The sequence below is a fragment of the Sinocyclocheilus anshuiensis genome, unplaced genomic scaffold (assembly GCF_001515605.1).
Source record: "Sinocyclocheilus anshuiensis isolate Anshui unplaced genomic scaffold, SAMN03320099.WGS_v1.1 scaffold805, whole genome shotgun sequence".
NCBI lineage: Eukaryota > Metazoa > Chordata > Actinopteri > Cypriniformes > Cyprinidae > Sinocyclocheilus > Sinocyclocheilus anshuiensis.
In genome coordinates this window covers 92,817-107,359 of record NW_015540884.1, presented here as the reverse complement: position 1 = coordinate 107,359, position 14,543 = coordinate 92,817, and the positions used below count along the sequence as shown (strand labels likewise).

At 35.5% G+C, this 14,543-nt stretch overlaps 1 protein-coding gene across 1 annotated transcript in view; it reads right to left on the bottom strand.

Annotated features, from left to right (window-relative positions):
• LOC107688618 (active breakpoint cluster region-related protein-like) overlaps positions 1–14,543 on the bottom strand; it is a 172,953-nt gene that overhangs the window by 89,666 nt on the left and 68,744 nt on the right. The window lies entirely within an intron of this gene.

The following is a 14,543-nucleotide window of genomic DNA, read 5'->3' as shown; positions in this document are numbered from 1 at the left end:
GAAAGAGTTAAATAATGAATGAATGAATGAATGAATGGAGCATTTATATAGCGCTTTACTGTGTATTGCGGTACACCCAAAGCTAAATAGTTCACCCAAAAACTACAATTCAATTAAAAAAAAAAAACAATTCATAAATCACTCATGTCACTCCAAAACTTCCTGCTTCTGTGGAGCACAAACAGTGTATTTTTAATAAAAATATCCTGTTCAGTCACATTAACCGTTGTTCAGCTAAATATTGTTGTTGAAATCTAGCCATTTCAATAGCACTCTGCACAATCTGAAGTTTTGGGCAAGGGTGAAAAAGTTCCCTATGTAGATTTCACTTATGTTCAAAGTGACTTTTGTATGAGCTGTTTTGTATGAGCTGTGCTTCATACATTGCTACACTATTTACAATGGACTTTTTCTGACCCCACCAATAGACCGGAGATGTCAAGATTTTCAATAAATAACTTAAATGGCAGCTATTCTCATGCAGAAGATTTGTAAAATAGTGCAGTAAGTAATTTGGACTACTTATTTGATACTTTTATGGTGCTTTTGTCATTTTGGAGAAGCAACAAGAGTGGCCAGGATATTTTTCCAAAATTCACCATTTGTGTTCAGACTTCCACATGACAAGTTTTTAATGACATGAAGTTGAGATGACAGAATTTTTGTTTTTGAATAAACTCTCTCTTAATAACAAGACAGGAGATATTCAGTTGAGAAATATGCTTCAGCTAATGAGCACCACCTGTAGGTAATAAAATCCTGTGTTCACTTTTACTGTACAATCTACAGTACTAGTCTGTTCCGATCTTTTTTTCTCTGTCTGGTGTGAAATTGCTCAGGTACAGGCACACCCTGTGAATTCACCCATCCAGGTACAGAGTTCACACTGTGTGTGTTTGTGTGTGTGTTCAAACAAAGGCACAGACATGCTTTCTAAACCCAGCCATTTGAACAAATACATGATTCAATCTGAGTGAAACAGAAGAAGTTAAGGAGCCTTTAAATGTAATCCGTCTTTCAAATGTCTGCTTCAATTTTTTTAAGCTACAAATAAGCATTTAAACCAAGTCCCTCCCTTTGAACTTTTTTCATTTGCAACAGTTCTTGCTTTATTACATGACTTCGTAAAAACTATTTTAGAACAATTACTGTAAGTGTAAATTCTCCCACCATGTCTGTCCACCAAAACCACCACAAATATATGAGGATAAATCAAAACATGACTATGTTTGTTTGAAAACCCATGAAAGTTGATTACATAAAGGAATAAACAGCAGTTCTATGAAAAGACAGGAAGTACCACCCTTATTACTAACTACATCTGAAGAGAGCAGCCAAATATACACGACATTGCCCTTATAATTCACTAACAAACACTTCTTTGTCCAGAGCACTAGTGGATTTATTCTGTGACACTCTGCAAGTGAAAACAATTCAAAAAGTTTAGATTACAGTGACTAAAGTCAAACACACGTTACCGAACTTATTGTAAGAATAAAAAAGGAATTATTTTTGAAACAGGTTGTGAAAAAACCCTTAAAGGCATAGTTTACCCCAAAATAATTCATTTCATTCATCAATTATTCACTCTCATGTCATTCCAAACCTGTATGACTTACTTTCTTCTGTGGAAAACAAAATATAGATAGATACTTTACATTTTGAATAATGTTGGTTACCAAACACCAAACAGTTTTGGTGACCATCGAATATAGGGACAAAAAAAATAAAATACTGAGACATCTTTTAAAAAAATCTTTCTCTTTTTTTTTTTATTTCACAGAAGAATGTCATACCACATGAGTGATGACAGAATATCCATTATTGCAGTGGTTCTCAAACTGGGGTATGCGTACCCCTGGGGGTACATGAGATGACGGAGTGGGGTACACGAACAAAATTCTGAGTTTTGGCATTCATTTAATTCTACCCCAACTTAAAAGTAACATTAAAACCAAACGTATTTCTGACAAGCAAAATGATTGTAAAAACAGGAAAATGGGAGTGCCGTAAGTAAACGGTCAAATACATGATATCCAATCAGCTTACCTCATCTTTTGCCGTCAAAACTGATTGCATCCACACAAGCAGCGTGCATGTGATAGGATGCCCGCTGAATATGCCGCTTTAGCAAACCGCGCTGCTGTTCAATGTATCTTTAAAGTAGATCTTAACTTAATAGCATGAAGAGCAAATATTGACACGGACTGAGATCGATTTAAACTCTCTTCGATACAGACACACTGTGCGTGTTATTGTTTTCATGTTTAAGATGCGAGCAAGAATGCAAATTTCCTTGAATATCCAAAGGATGGCAAATGTGCCATTAATTTTTACAACAGTTAAACAAAAAAAGGTAATATTAAGTGAACATTTTACATTTTAAATGTAGCCTACATTTTAAACATAATATTGTCATGTTTGTTCTATTTTGCAACGAAATAATAGTTCCAACGAAATCCTTATCCTGGTTTGCGTCTCCAAGCAACATACAGCGGTGTTTCATTAGTGAACGAATCTGCGGCTTTGAACGATTTGGAGAGTCAGTGATTAAACCCATTCATAACTACAGCATTTTGCTTCTTTACTGAATGAATGAATGACGCGACGCCTGGCTCATTAAGACAGCGACTTGCCGTCACCTATTGGCGGTTTTATTTTTAAATCTACAAGTATCACTTCGATTTGCCATCATTTATTGCTTTATTTATTATATTAATAATACACTTAATGGAATGTTAAGAATATGACATAAAACATGACATACAATTAATAAGGATAGAAAATATTTGCCTCTATAAAGGTAAAAAAATTCACCTGTAAATCAGTTTAAGGGGGCAAATTGTCCTTTAATAGAAAAGGTGTGACTGCGGTCTAAGTGGAAGAGCGGGGGTACGCAGAAGAATGTTAAATGTCCCAGGGGGTACGCCGCTGTCAAAAGTTTGAGAACCACTGCATTATTGGGTAAACTATAGCCCTTTGGCCCCTTAATGTCATTGCATTAGATACAATATATCATAACAATTCCACTTTTCCTCTTTGAAATGACTTTGAACCTAAAGCAATTACATTCATTTCAAATGAGAGCTATTTGAAGTAATGTGTGTTGAGTTGCAGATTCTGAGTGTCACAGGCTTTTATTTAATGAATAGCTGCGACTAGTTCAACGCCCAGTGCTGATAGTGATAAGATATTGATAAGGATTAATGACAGGAAGAAAATTATTTAAAAACAAAGTTAGTGTCATTTGTGAGAGATAGAGAAATGGCAAACAGGACTGAAGAGGAAGTTATTGAGACTGAGAAGTTTTCTAGACTGTAAACGGACAGTGTACTGCCAAATGTAAAAGAAAAACGCATTTCTGTACCTAAAATAGCTTTTATTTGTTCTATGTAAGTCACTATTAATGAATATCCGTGTTGGACTGAAGTGAGTGTGGAAAAGTTGAAAATAGAAAATGGTTGTAAAAGTATTTCCAAGCCTCATTTTCATCTGAGCCAAAATCATGTTTTCGACTAAACACATCAAAATATCAAAGTGGTCAGAACTATGGCACAATGGTTATTACACATGCTCTTCACATGTTGAGCTGTGGTGCTCACGTACAGTAGTTAATTCAGGTTTGAGTTTGCAAGATATCCTGAAACTAGAATTTATTTTCTAAATAATACTTTTATTGAGCAAGAGTGGATTAAAATTGACAGTAAAGACATTTCTAATGTTACAAAAAATGTATATTCCAACTAATTTTGATTCATCATGCTGAAAAAATATCATGGTTTCCACAAAAATATTAAAGGGGTCATATGATGCGATTTTATAAAGAAGATCTGTAAAGTTGCAAAGACTAAAGTCTCAAATCCAAAGAGATATTCTTTATAAAATTTAAGAGTCAACCACGCCTACCTAAAACAGCTCGTTCTAACACGCCCCCACATGTCTACGTCACAATGTGGGAAGATTTGCATAACACCACCCAAATGTTCACGCAAAGAAAGAAGGTGTAGCTTTTATTCTTGCTGTAGTATTGTTGCTGCCGCCATGTTGTGAAGGTGCTGTGTGTTTCGTTGTGAAAGCGAAACCACTTTGTTTGGCCTTCCAAAAGAGGACAATATCTGCTTCGTCATGTCTGGAGCTGATCCGTGCTGGTTGCTGAGGAAATACTACAACTTTGCGCTGTGGATCGCCTTTCACCGTGGATGAAGCGGAGTCCAGCCCGGGGTCATCACATGTGGTTGCCACAAGCCCACCGGCCGCTCCTGTCACACGCTTGAGGTATCCGGCCAATCACAACGCACTGGATAGCTGGCCAATCAGAGCACAACTCGCTTTTTAGACCGATGAGCTTTGTAAAAATCGACAAGTTTCAGAAAGGCGGGGCATAGAGGAGAAACAATAATAATGTACAGTATGTGGAAAATAATGTTGTTTTTTTTTTTACTTTAAACTGCATAAACACATTTCATTACACCAAATACACAAAATAATGTTCATTTTAGTAACATCATATGGCCCCTTTAAGCAGCACAACTGTTTTCAACTGTTAATGAGAAATGGTTCTTGAGCAGCTAATCAGCACATTAGAATGAATTCAGCAGGATTATGTGACACTGAAGACTGGAGTAATGGCTGCTGAATATTAAGCTTTTTCATTACAGGAATAAATTACATTGTAAAATGTATTAAAATGAAATTACATTTTTTAAAAGTTGTAATTATATTTTACAATATTACTGTTTTAATTGTATTTTTAATTGTATTTTTGACTAATAGCTTTTAGACTAAAAAAACCCTCCAAATTTTAAACGTTTGTGTATAGAGTGACAAAGACAGAAACTGGCATAGATCCACGGATATACCAAATTATCAAGGGGTGGACTCTTTTAGATCTTCTGAACAATCACAGTTTAAATAGAAAACAGTCTGCTCAACAGTCTTTTTTCTTTTCAGCACCCTTCTTTTTCCATCTTTTGTGTACATGGACAACAGTAACTCAAGCTCAGATGGTTCAGGTCAGTCTTTAGGATGAGTTTTAAAGTCCGTTTAGAAGCACAGCGTTACACAAAATCTGTGACCGTGCACCCAATGCATCGTGGGAGAAAATGTTATAAAGCATTAGTCTACCCAATTATAAAGCATTAGTCTACCCAATGAATGAAATGACAATTCTACCATAATTTACTGACACTCGGTGTCATTAAAAACACACATGAAGTTCTTCTTTACATGAAAAAACAAATGGAGATGTTTTGGAGCAAATAAAGCATGTTCACCAATGCTTTATTCCATACAACTTCCAAAGAAGAAAGTAAGTCATACAGGTTTGGAATGACACGAGGGTGAATAAATAATGATAATAAATAATAATAAATAATAACGAATTTTCATTTCAGGGTAACTGTCCCTTTAAGAGAATAATACAGCTACCATGTGAAGTCATTGCTGGTGGAGTCCAAGTCAGCATGGGCAATGTGACTTCTTTATACTCTTGTAGAGATGCTAAACATCCCAAAACAAACATATGTTGAATGCAACGCCAAAGAGTCAAAATCACAGCAACAGTTGGTGAATTACTGCCTGAATTTGTGTAAAAACTGGCCTGGTTTCTGTCCTTATCGGAGTGATTCCTGTCTCGTCGAGTGTGTTAGAGCAGGATAAAGATTATTAAGAGGCCGTTTACAGACTCACAGTTGCTACATATGACTGGTACAAAGCACAAAATTCACACTCACTCAGCGAACTGAACAAACACTAACGCCACGTCGCAAAAAGGTTTAATAATTTCCACCTCACTAATTTTAGCCACTGAAACCTCTGTCAGCAAGCCAGCAGAGGAAGAGAGAAGTGCTCCTCGGCCTGACTCTCTCTCACCTTGAACGTCCTGAAGTCCACTGGTGTGAATGGACAGTCCAAGTCCATCTCATTGTCAAACACATCTTCATCCTCCAGAACTTTGTCCAGAAAACCCAACACCTCCTCTTCATCCTCCTCCATGCTGATGGCCGATCCCTCTCTCTCCTCTCCCTCCGTTTCACTCGCTGCTTTCCTTCCTTTCAAGTTTTGACAAGCCGCCTGTGACACATTGGTGCCTCTGCTGGAAATCTACCACTTCTGTCCAAGGAGAGATTTTTTCTTTCTTTCTTTCTCTCTGGAACGGTAACGTGTCCTCCCTCTCACACAAACACAGAAACAGCCACTTGCTTCCTCTCTCTCATAAACACACACTTCAACCTCGAATGGCCCGCCTCTGCGCGCACACACACACACACACACACACACAGAGGCTTGAGCTGCTGGCGTCCCTCCCCCTGAGTGCGGTTCTGTCTTCCTGGTGTGTGTCAATTCCGGGCGCCCTGGGTTAAAAGACTGTCCTCCATTTTCCTTTCTGGCCTTAACAGGTCTCTTTCTTAGTTTCTTGCTCTCTGTTTGGTTGTTCCTGTTGAATTTTTAAGTATTATAAAAGTGATTTAAAACTGAATGAGTCTAAAAGCAGGTTTAATCATTGAGAAAGTGGTTTTCAAGCGGTCTTCACAGAGTAAAACAAAAACAGCACCATAACACCCCAAATCTGGGTGCAGCGACCAACAATCAAAAATTTGTTGAAATGAACTAGACTGCTAATTTTAGCTAATAAAATGTACATGCACTTTACATACTTATGCACTATTCTATGCCATTTTGTAGAATAAACAGTGTTTACACTGAAAAATCAAACACGAAGTGCACTTCAAATACCCAGATTTGAACACATTTGAACACACCCACACTTATTTAACTAAAAAAAAGTTTCCTTATGTATTCTTTATTTCCTTATCAGAATTTGATGCCGGATATAACAAATTACTCTTAAAATTCATTAGACCGAAGAGTACATAGTGCATAGTTTGAGTGCATAGTATAAATTAAGTGTATATTCATGATTTGGGCCACAACCATGAATCTAAAGGAGTCGACTGTTTGCTAGCTAAACAATTGTGTACATTAGCGTATAATAGTCAGTTACTTTACTGAAGACAAAAGAAGCACCAATTTATGTAATACAGTGACTTAATTTATTATGAGTTAATAAATTGGTTGATTCATTGAATGTTAAATGGTCAGTTAAATTTTATCAATTATAATTGTTTCATGTACTTAGGTCTATTTTTGTTTTATCAGTCATTTAACTCACAGACCACTATGAATCCTTCATGGACCACCAGTATTAAGAATCAAGGGTATGTCAACTTTTAAACATGATCATTTGTGTTCAGTTCAGTTATTATTCTGTCATTTGGAAAAGAAAGAAGTCTCTTTGGCTCAGTCAGGCTGCATAATATTGTGAAATATTATTACAATTTAAAATAACTGTTTTCTATTTGAATATATTCAAATATTCAAGTTTTCTATTTGTAATTTATTCCTGTGATGGCAAAGCTGAATTTTCAGCAGTCATTACTCCAGTCTTCAGTGTCACATGATCCTTTAGAGCTGCTACTCAATACACATGTATTTTTATTACTATTATTATTATCAAGGTTAAAAACAGTTGTGCTGTTTAATATTTTTGAAGAAACTGTGGTACTTTTTTCAAAATTCTGATGAACAGAAAGTGTTCATTTCTTTTTCTTTCTTTCTTTCTTTCTTTCTTTCTTTCTTTCTTTCTTTCTTTCTTTCTGTGCAGGTTGGTAGTGTATGTAAATACCTGATGATTTAATATCTTTCTTTCTTTCTTTCTTTCTTTCTTTCTTTCTTTCTTTCTTTCTTTCTTTCTTTTTCTTTCTTTCTGTGCAGGTTGGTAGTGTATGTAAATACCTGATGATTTAATATTTTCATCAGGGCAGCACTACACAACAAAACAGCATAACAATGAATCCTGGACATGGCAAAGACAGTTAATAATGCTCGTTTGAGCTGAAAGTTATGGTACCATGAAATTTCTGCCAATTTTATTTTTCGGGGGTTCCCTGGATCAGACAAGGTCGACAAACCCTCCTTTAACAAATATTAAGCTCTCCTGTACTCCAAGTAATAAAACTCAACACATCATTGAAATACACTCTCAAATCACATTACAGTCATCAACACTTCATGTTATGTTTTAAGGTAAGCTGGTATTATAGATTCATTCATTTAATAAAGTAAAACTCTAATAAAATGATCCTATAGGAGTGCATAACACACACAGTTTGTAAGTGAGTGTGTGAGAAGACTACCCATACTTCTGACCGATCACACCCATTCACAAGCGACACTTATGAAGTCAAGCTCTTCATTAACCTTCCTGACAAAAAAAACCCATCATCATGAGATTTCCATAGTACACCATAGTCTAAAAAATGTTAGCTCAACAAAAAAAAATGTACGCAACAGTTTGCATCAATTTTTTTGTGTTATGAAAACTTCTAATGAAATTGTTAAACCAACAAACTACATTGAGTAAGAACTACTTAATAATTCGTAACACATAATTTTAAGTTGATTACTCAAAAAAATTTAAGTTGCTCCGACTAATGAATTTGTGGGCCTGGAACCAATTTATATCCTTTTTTTTTTTTTATTCAAATCCACATCTATCATAGCACATGCTAAATGTAACTTAATTATCATGTTTAATGCACAAGCAAGATGCTACTTTTCACTGGCATTACGCAGTCATTGCTAATACAGTCAACGTAGTGTTTACCTTCATGTGTTCTACTCTTCAGTGCAATGGTAACCAACTTCAACATAACAGAAACTCTTTAAAATGTCAAACATAACAGCATTAAACACTAACAGGTCTTTCCCTTCACTAAAAAAACACATAAAATAACACTTAATTTCAACATTTATTCTCCTTATCCAGTCCTATGGGAGCTAGAAATACACTACCCAATTTCCAAAGTTAACAAGACAATTTTGAGTTACTACAACTTAATTTTGAAAGAAATTCAACAGAAATTTGAGTTTAAATTACACACAATATTAAGTTAATGTAATCATCGACATTATTATGTCAACTGAACTGATTTACTCACATTGTAGAGGGGTTGTGTTTGCAACTTGCAAATTCAGTTATTAAATTAGAATATTTAACTTGCAACCATGAATTTATTTAAGTTGTGGTAACGGGTCCCCTGAATCATTTTTTAGAGTGTACATAGAAGTCAATGAGGAATCCCTGATGATGCTCATCTAGTGCTCAAAAGAGGAACTAGAACCGAGCGACACAGAAAATGATGGCATAATAGTTTAGTGTTCTGGGCTTCTCTTTTTCTTACAGAACTTCAAAACACTGGCTGACACAACATTAACCAACAATGGGAACTGATATAAATGAATGACACGCCAGTTGATCTCTCATTCATTTGATGTAGTGAGGTGAGTGAAGAGCGGAAAGGCCTCTGCTCTATAAGAACAGCACTGTTGTCAGAGGAGGTGATATATGGTCTCTGTGCAGTGGTTATATAAGGCTCTCAGAGCTCCTCACAGCACTGCCCACACAATCAGACCCTCTGAGAAACTTTATACAAGCCAGAGGAGGCAGAAAAATCACACACAGCATTTCTCAGAAGCGAATTGTCTGTGTGCTTTTCCACGCTTGACTTTATCTGCAGTCAAGCTCAAAGGGAGGTATAAATAGGGGCAGGTGACTGCTTTTTTTCTATATCATGTATAGTTACAAACAGTCACTGAGGCATGCTAGAGTAAACATAAGGCTATATGGGTGAGAGATATACTATCTGAGTTGAAAAACTGGCCAGTTCAATCACTTCACATTCAAAGAAACACATACTAAGAACTTGATGATAAAAAAAAAAAAAACAAGGTGTTTCCTCTATGGTGTGGAACCAAAACCCCACCCCCTTAGGTACAGTTGCTATCTTTGGCCTTGTTTACACCTGGTCACTTAATATGTTTTTAGTGATCGGATATCTATCTGATTTGTTCAAATGGTTCCATTTACACTTGGCCACATAATTGTGTATGTGGAAAAGGGATACAAATCCGATCTTCAATTCCCGCGAATTTAACGGAGTACACTTCAATGAAAGCAACAAATATGCGTTGCATTGTATTCATTATCGGCCAATTTCAAAACCAAAGACCGCAATAGGAGAGAGCGTGGCATCAGCACTCGTAAAATAATTTAGTCTCACTACTTTTAATGAAGATGACTGTGTGTTGAGAATCTGCGACTCACTTTCATTTGTGGCAGATTCTCTTTGCGGAGGAAACATTTGTTCATCAAATTCCGAGAGCAGGTTACATTAATGTAACATTAATGTTACATTAATATTACATTAGTTGACCCGTCTTAAATTACATACCTAAATATCTGGTAATACTCTTCCATCTTTGCAGAAAAATATCCATCTTCATTTGTAGACATGCCGTCATTTTTTCCAATATATAAACTTGTTTAGTCCATTGAACCAAACTTGGAAAACCTTCTTCCTTCCAATGTTCTGTTATCATTTTTTTTAACTATCAATAACAATATCCTTAGTACATATCTATTTTTCTCATTGTACATTTTTTAGGCAATGCACCCAATAAACACACCACTGGATCTAGAGGTATTTCTGCCTCTAGTATCTTGTCTATTTCTTTTTTAACATTTTTCCAAAATTCTTGAATTTTTGGGCAATCCCAAAAAATATGAGTATGATCTCCTATTTAACCACATTTTCTCCAACACAGTGCTACAGATAGTTCTTTTACATATGTAGAAATCACACAAGGAGTATTGAAATATCTCATTTTTACTTTCCAGTCGATTTCTTTCCGTAATTGACTATTAATTCCTTTTTGACTACCTATGTGGTTTCAACAACCAGATGCATTAACACTTGTCCAGTTTCGTCTGGAATGCATCCCAGACCACCTCCTGAAGTGGTCTGAGTGATTGGATTTAAATCCATCTCGAAAGCGTTTTGGAGGACATTTACACAAGGTCTTTTCAAGATCGGATAGCTATGTAAAAAAATATTTATATATTTTTAAATATATAATTGTTTCATTACAATGTAAAATAAACATTTTATAAATGTTTGTTTTAGAAAATAAAACAAAAGGATCTTTCATCGTTTTTTTAAATAGTTTTTGGAATTATTTTACATAACAGTGTGTCTACCTGATCTATTTTTCATCATTCAAAACTGTAAGAATATATTTTTTATAAACTTTCCCACATGTTGGCTGCCCAGACAGTTAATAACTTAATAGGCGCCTCCATAAAGTCAAGTCGAATGATCCAAAACAAAATCAAGTTTTAGATATAATCATGAACATTTCGTGACTTATAACGCTTATTTCTCAGCAGAATTAAATCACACAAAAAATTACTTCCTTTAGCTGCTACATCAAAACCCATTTTTAGGCACAGGATTGTGGGATATCATAGCACAGTAGAAAAATACATACACATAAACTATGCTGCCATTAAAGATCTTCTAGGAGATCTCTTCATTGTTAATGCAGTTACCTAATTCGTGCCTTAATGTCTTCCTATACCTCTGCATACAATATATATTATTCAGTTTTCTGACACAGCCTTCGGTAATGGAGCAGAACTACAACGGCACAAACACTGTGAGGAAGCATTTCATCTGCTCTTCCACTAGATGGGGATGCTGTTTTAAAAGCTTGATCCTGGCCACACACGTCACTATCAATTTCAACATTTTAACACAAATTATCTGTGTCATACAATGCAACAGTCATGCATGTTCATAATGGGCATAAACATGTGACAAACACCTCAACGTCAATTTAATCTCTAAACTGCACATTATAAATGGCCAAATGTACTCGTCATTACAGGATGATGAGATGCGTCATGACACTTTAATTTATAGAAATAATTATTACATTTCCATTTGATTGAAATCTATTTGAATATTTTACCTTTTGACTGGAAATTGTGCTTGTGGTTTCATTCTGTAAGATAAATGACAGTTGGGTTGGTATTTTATTATTGGTGTTATCTAAATATTTTTGTCAGCCAAAACCCTATTTTACCCCCTGAGATTTTAAGTTAATATTTCAGTCATTCAAAGACACATTCATGGTTCTCTGATATTGTTTAATGATCACATGACATGCAGGTAATATCAAATAAAATATTTAATCTTTTTTAGTATGTCTTACTTTTATTTTAAAATGATTTATTTTAATTTTACATTGTTATGATAGAATTTATTATCAACTTTTCATCAGCTCACGAAAACCCTAAAGCTCCCTCATGAAACCCAGTTTGAGAATCTGATCTAATGCAATGACATTCATACAGATACTGCTCAGAGTCCAAATAATTTGAGCAGTAATTTAGTTATTATAGGCACATGTTGCTTTTACACAGGAAAGCACCAGGGCTTCATATTGTTTTGGCATTAGGGCACTGCATTATACTCAGTATTCTAAGACACACTAGGTGAGAATGGACTCAGCAAAGCGTTTATTTCATTGCCTGCAGCAGCTATGAAAGTGATTTGGCAAAACAGCCCCACTGTTATTTGTCATGTCAATGAAGCACACCCAAGTGAAAGGGAAAGCGATGAAGAGAGTGATGCTGACATTTACAAAAAAAAGGCTGGTGAAAAGACACAGTCAAGTTCTTTAGACCTTTTTGGCCCACTCGCAATCTCATGGTTTGTGCACAATCAGTGCTCTTAGATTAAAGGGGTCATATGATGCGATTTACATTTTTTCCTTTCTCTGAAAGCGAAACTACTTTGTTTAGTTTGGCCTTCCAAAAGAGGACACGACTAGAAATCAGTGGTTAAGTTGTATTTACAACACTGTTCCAGAACAGTTCAACCCAAATATTCAGATGTGTGCAGCGCATTTTATGGAGGACTGTTTCCTGGGAGAGTAGACTACAATGCCGGTTATTCTGACTCACAGACTGTAAGTACGTTTTCATATTTAAAGGATCTGCCACTGATGATTCAAACGCAAGTTTTGAGCAGTGTAGAGTAGCGCTTGTTGTTTGTAATTTCTCCAAACACCTCGCTTTTCAGACCGATGAGCTTTGTAAAAATCAACACGTTTCAGAAAGGCAGGGCATAGAAGAGAAACAATAATGTACAGTATGTGGAAAATAATGTTTTTTTTTAACCTTAAACCGCATAAACACATTTCATTACACCAAATACACAAAATAATGTTCTTTTTAGCAACATCATATGACCCCTTTAAAGGTGAAGTGTGTCGCAATGTTCTCCGTAACAGCCATTAAATTTTTTACATAATATATTGCAGACACGACAACAGATCCCAAACATTTACACACCACGGCTGTGACATGCTATAAAACTAATCCTAAAAATAGTTTAGTTTCATATTCTTTGTGTATGATGTCATCTCATAACACTATAGACACTTCAACGCTCTTAGGCCGTGTGTCCACCAAAGCCTTTTTAGTCAGCTGAAAACACCAGGTGCTCTGCTGAAAACGCCTAGCTGTGAGCGTTTTTGAACACTTTTGCGGTGCAGCATTTTTTCAGTTGAGACGCTTTGGTTGCTATGATACTGAATACTGGCAGAAGTAATGTGGCAGACGCATCGTGAATGAATTACTTTTGCATTATTTTTCATATCAATATTCGTAGTAGTCCGGGAATCCCATATATTACTCAGAGACCGGCAATAATAACTTCTCCTCCACTGTTGTTGAGCCTGTACAAGGAGGATGTGACAGTTGATCACAGTGGTATTTGCCCCACCCCTCCTCCACTGTGATTGGACGGCTGACTAAAAAGTGACAGTGATGAGATCTGCATTTTACCCAAAGTTGAACATTCTCTCGGCACAGAGAAAAAACCGCCCGAGCGCTCCGTGCTCAGCATGAAAAAGACGCTTGTCCTGGCATTTAAAAAAAAACGGCACTCCCATTGAAAACAACTGAAAATATATGCTAGCCTCAGGAAACTCTTTTCAATAAATAATAATGAAGAGGTGATTCAGAATTTACACTACCTTTCAAAAGTTTGGGGTTTGTAAGAATTTTTTTTTTTTTTTTTAAGAAATTAATAGTTTTATTCAGCAAGGATGCATTAAATTTATGTCAAAAGTGACCATAAAGACACTTATAAATTAATGTTACAAAAGATGCTGCTCTTTTTAAAGAACCCTGAAAAAAATGCATCATGGTTTCCACAAAAATATTAAGCAGCACAAATGTTTTCAGCATTAATAATAACAATAGTAAGAAATATTCCTTGAGCAGCAAGGAGGAATGATGATGTGACACTGAAGACGAGAGTAATGGCTGCTGAAAATTCAGCTATGCCATCACAGAAAAAATATATTCAAATAGAAATCAGTTATTTAAAATTGTAATAATGTTTCACAATATTATTTACCATTTTACTGTATTTTTGTGACTAAATAAATACAGCCTTGGTGAGCATAGGACAAATTCACTCAAAAACATTTTCAAAAATCTTACCGAATCCAAACTTTTCATATATGGACAGACTTACACATAATATGCTTACATAAATAGCATAGATTTAACTAATTATTAAGTACTTTTACAACCACACCAGTAAGCCTGTTCTTACAACAACAAAAAA